General features: G+C 36.8%; 1 long non-coding RNA gene across 1 annotated transcript; it reads right to left on the bottom strand.

Moving 5' to 3' along the window:
* Positions 1-292: 292 nt before the first annotated feature.
* Positions 293-3,123, bottom strand: LOC137794782 (uncharacterized). Its single transcript, XR_011078349.1, has 3 exons — positions 2,896-3,123; positions 1,951-2,045; positions 293-1,148 (listed from the first exon to the last, which is right to left on the bottom strand). It is a non-coding gene; the product is annotated as an uncharacterized lncRNA (long non-coding RNA).
* Positions 3,124-5,611: the final 2,488 nt, after the last annotated feature.

Below are 5,611 nucleotides of genomic sequence, written 5' to 3'. Positions count from 1 at the left end.
GTTACCACTACTTAATTTGATAGTCACATCTACTCATGTACTTAAGTTCAGAACACTTAAAATATTAAGTTGGAGAAACTTGAAATTGTGTGTTCTTGTAAATTGAAAACATAAATCAGCATAACTTTAAATTTATTGTTGAGAAAACTTACTTCAAACTTAAAGTGTCGTTACTAAATTTCACTGCCCATTAATTGAGTACACTCAATTCTTTGCAACGTTGCCTTTATTTAAATAAATTAAAAATGTACACCATTTTCTTTGGAAAAGTCAACAGTTAAACAAAACAAACTTCTTCAAACACAAAATGTTTATTAACAAGTAAACATTTGTTTGCATAACTATACAAATTCCAGGTGTCAACACTTAAACATCGACATAAAATCCAAATGGCTGCAAAAAAAATAAAAAATGAAATCCAAAAGCAAGGCCTTGATACAAGCTTTGGGACATTGTATATGATGGAACATATATAAAACACAGAAGGACAATGGCATTGGTGGGAGGTATACAATGGCTTAAAAACCTATCCTATCCATGCATCTATCCATCCAGTTACTGTTTAAAACTGCAATATCTTAACAAATACTGTTAAGATGCAAAAAAACAATTTAGTACAAGTTATGCTTTCTTAACATACACAGTACCAATGCTGATTCCAATATCAGTTTATCATTATGGGCACTGTACACTATCAGCAGTGGGACATAGTTATATTGTTTTTACAATGAATGGACATAAAAAAATGTATTGTCTGTAACAAGACAACTGCAACCTGAACTCTTACCCCCCTCAAAATCCAGCCAAGACCATAGGCGGGGTTTACATATGGCAGGCTACTTGAGCAAACTGCTTTTTAAGGACCGAACCCGGGCAGAGCACTGGGTACCAAAGTACATGAACAACTTTTGAATTACTTCGAAGGTGTACCTCATGTCTTTCGGATACTCCAGGTTGAGAGCATAGATGAGTCCAAACAAAAGGGCAAATGCAGTTGGGATGTCGCATATATCATCCATGACAATCCGTTTCTCAATAATCAGGGCGATGCATAGTGTTGTTAGACTTGAGCGGACCGTCCCAACGTCATCTTCAGCAAGTAGTCCCAGTTCAACTTCTTTCACATAAGATTCCTTCGGGTCTGTATTCTACACAAAAACAAGAATACAGAGACAATAATAAATATTCACCGCCTCTTAAGTGTTCATCTTTTTTTCCTTCATCACTCTGTAACAATACAATTTAAAAGCCAAAATACATTTTCATGCAGATTTTGAAAACTAAAATATAAAACTTTCATACAAGAGTCACCTCCTACACATTAGTATTATAGTATTTAAATCGTCATAGTCTGTTAAATTAAATAAATTGAGCAAAAGACAGGGAAACATTTGCTCTCATGGTACAGGCTCCCTTTAATTTAATAAGTGACAAAAACCTAAACTGGAACAAATCTGCTATAAAACAATGGACATTACTATTCCAAATCTGCCAGATTCTCACCCTAAAGAGTATTAGCGGCAAAGGGTGTTGATGTAAAGGTTTTTGTTTTATTTTCTCAAAAAGATTAGCTCAACAAAAGTGTACTTCAACTTTGAAAATGTACTGACAGAATAACTTTGTAATTTAAATACTGACAAAATGTGTATATGCATCATTCTCAAAACCCATGACCAATTTGGGCTTGGAATTATAAATGTAAATTTGAAGGAGAATTGCTGTTACAAAATGCATGTGATGCAGGCATTACACTCACTTGTAACCTTGATGCTACAGTAACATTGCCAGTATTGGCGATATTACATAAAATTAAAAACTATAAAAGTTACACTTATTAAAATATTTAGATGGATTAACAAAGTAACAGTGAAGTAGAAATGAGGGTTTGATGAAAGTTTGCATTAGTGTGTTCTTGCTCAATGTGCAACCTTAATGACAAATTGGTCTTACCAGACATGTCTTTAGCAAGCCGTCCGGCTTCTCCTTCACAATGAAAAGGTAGACCTCGCAGAGCTGTACACTTTGTAGGCAAGGACATCTGTCATCTGAAAAATACAAATTGAAGATTAAAAATTTGACATAATACAAAATAAATTTGGAGAATGACACAAAAAATTAAACTTGGACAACACAATATCACTAAATCCACTTATTATTTGCAGAGTTGCACTTTTAGAAACATACAAAACAGTTTGCATATAAAAGAAACAATGATGCAACTTTAACTTCAATTTAATGTCAACCACAAAGTGTGCAGGCTTTGTCACTGCAGTGTCTCAAGAGAGAAACGTCCATTCATGGAGCTCCACGCTGCAGCAATACATTTACTGCTTTAAAAGTGATAGCTGCAAATCTCATTGTAAAAAGCACGCAACGTATTTTTCGCTGCTCTCTGTCCACTGGGTGTTCACCTGTGTGCCCGCCGTGTCTGTGTGCATGGCGTTACAGAGAAGAGTTGTAACGCGACCATGTAGACAGGTCGGTTGATAAAAACAAATATATTTTTGACGAAGCTCAAAATGTGTTCTATTCTTACAACATGCCTCGCGGGCGACTCGCGTGGTCCCTGCGGGCGAACAGGTGCCAACGGCACTACCTTCCAGGTCCTGGGCGCGGTACGCGCGGGTAACTAAAGAGTGAACTAGAGCCTCTAGTCTAGAAGCACTCCCGACGCCACCAACGCTAAAGAACTGCGAAGCACTGCAGCAACATGTTAACTAACCTAGCTAACACGAGCGGGTCGTTATCGTAAAATTACACATGACGTTATGAACACGTGAAAAGTAGGCTGGTGTCTGTCACGTTATAAACTTCGTAATGTTAACTTTGGCATTAAAAATCAACAGGTTATCTGACTAGCTCGTTAGCTAACGCACTGAACATACACAGTCTTACCTGGTTAAGTGGTGCGGGACGTAAACGGCATTCTGCAGAAACACTTGAGCTGCCGTTGACCGGCGCGAAATTGCTCTCTCATGCGGAAGTGCGCATGCGCAGTGGTAGACGGATATTTGAATCTCTTCTTCTTCTTCTTCTTCTTCTTCTTCTTTATCTTCTTCTTCTGCTTCTTTTATGGCAGTTGGCGGTTTTTTCTTCTCTCTCGCTTTATTGAACATATATTGTCAACAGACATTCAGCAGTTTAAGATTAAGATGTAAAAAGTACATGTCAATCAAATGAGATCTGAAAAACTATCAAAATATAATAAAGAAACAATGGTATTATCAAATCAATGTATCTTAAACAGGGGCTAAAGAAAATATTTTAATATTTATTTCATTATTTAAAATATAATATTAAAGTAGTATATATATATATATATATATATATATATATATATATATCTATATATATATATATATATATATATATATATATATATATATATATTTATATATATATGTTTTATTTTTGTGTGTTTGTGTGTTTACTGACACATGCACAGTGGTCTTAGTTACCTCAGTAGATGCCCAACTCACTATACTAAGTTTTCTCAACTTAACATTTTCAGTGGATTCCACTCCTCATTAATAAAATTGAGATTTTGAGTTAGTTCAACTTTTTTCAACGATATTTGTTGACTCAACTTAAAAAAATGTGTTAGGACAACAAATTTGAAGTTGGGCTTTTTAGAGTGTATGTATTATGTAATTAAAGGAACACTCCTAAAGGACATTTATTCTGCAGAATGAGTAGGTTGTATTGATTTATGTGCATTCAGCTGATTTATATACTTACGTAGGATTTTAAAGAGGGGTCTTTATTTATTTACATAGCTGTATAAGTTGTTTACCTGAGTACACTGATGTCAGCCTTTGTGTGCAACATTACATACCGTACAGTATGTGACACGGATGTGCGACGCCAGCACTGCTCTGGCTCTGGTCTCCTCTAATAATCCTTGTAGCTCCACTGCCTCTCACTGGTGAAGTGCATTTTAAGTTATTGTAATGGCAGGTGACACTAACAATAACAATTCTTACAATGATAAAGGTACAGGGAGACCAACAAAAAAGGATGGCTGCACAAAGATTTAATTTGAGCTGCTGTAAGAAACACAAACAATGCCCATGCAGTTTGCTTCAACAACTATACTTCAAATGTAGAAATGGAACTGCGGTACTACATCTTGTGCTTCTCGTTTCCTCTCTCCATGTCACAGCGGGGAACTCTCCTGCTCCAGGGTCTGACTCCAGTTATCAGCCCAGGTGATTGAGAGCAGAGACCGTCATCTCTCTATAGAGGGCACCCACAGACCCAGAATGTCTTGTTTGCAAGAGCTGTGTACATTTTGTATTTGAAAGAGCAGCAAGTCAATGAATCTCGATAATGCGAGAGCCGGGCCACATAACTCACGTTGATAGTCCTTACATTGTGCCAAGAGGCGATAAATCTGCTCTGGGAGACATGAATATGCAGTGGCAGTCAGTCTGGCTTGTTCTTGCTTGCATGCCCCCTGATGCACAGTTTATTCCTCTCCCTCATTCCAAACAGAAAAATAAAACCAATGAGCCACAGCACCATCTCATCAACAGTGTTCTATTAAGCACAAAGAAATGTAGCAGTGCATTTGCAGAATATGCTTAAAAAACGGCTAATCGTGAATGTAGGAAATGCACTGTATGGATTTGGTTTATTCTGAATATATAATTTAGAATATCTGCTTTTATTATCATTATTTGTTACGCCAATTGGATTTAGATTTTTTTCAGAAAATAACTATATATTTATTATCCATCTATCCATCTATATATCTTGCTATTTATATATTAAAAAAAGGTAATGAACACACCAGAACATATTTCTTTAAGAGCTTTCCGCGTTCTAAAGTAGATTTCAGTCTTTTGCTGATGCTCCAAGTTTTAGTTTTCTGTTTTAGAAAAAAAATGCATAACTCACTTGCATTCAATCTGTGCCATAAACAGGTACTTCTTTACTTTCAGCTGGGCTTTCACTCCTGCACTGCAGTAGTGAGAGAGGAATGAGATGAGCAGCACTCACTGTGTCATTGTATATCTAACCTGCAGCTCGTATTTGAGGGCACTTTGTAAAGCATGAAAAATGGACAGACAGATAGGCAGCAAGCAGTTACGGGGGTTTAATGTACTCATAGACATAGACTGAATGTCTCAAATAACAACGATAAGAAGCCTGCTCTGTCAATGTCCCAATTCTCAGTTGACACTTATTTCCCTCATGCAAATAATTCATCCCATTCACAATACAGACGGGGGTTTCCCTGTCTGCTTTAGTCACAGAACATCCATCTCAGTGCAGTAAATAAGAAACAAATCTGCATATTTAAGAGAACACAAAACCCTACAACTCATAATATAAAATGTATAATATATCTATATATGTGGCAAGCGTTTACAACAACTGCAAAAGTAGAAGACCGGGTGTTTATTCGGATCCATCTCACCTCCATGAAATACTTCTTGGACATAGTTGACAAGTATGCGTAACGACGCGTGCCTCCAGTGGCACGGTGGAAGGAGGGTCGTCAGACGCACGCAGATGCACGGCTTTCTGCGCTGCCTTTCCATCCAGCACAAACTAGAAGGTTTTTTTTTTCAAATGAACACTGTGTAACAAAGAGCCTTTTTGTACA

Source organism: Clinocottus analis, unplaced genomic scaffold, assembly GCF_023055335.1.
Source record: "Clinocottus analis isolate CAN_PGR_092001 unplaced genomic scaffold, fCliAna1.0.p SCAF_256, whole genome shotgun sequence".
Lineage (NCBI taxonomy): Eukaryota > Metazoa > Chordata > Actinopteri > Perciformes > Cottidae > Clinocottus > Clinocottus analis.
The sequence above is the reverse complement of the archived record's forward strand: the minus strand, read 5'-3'. Positions and strand labels throughout refer to the sequence as shown.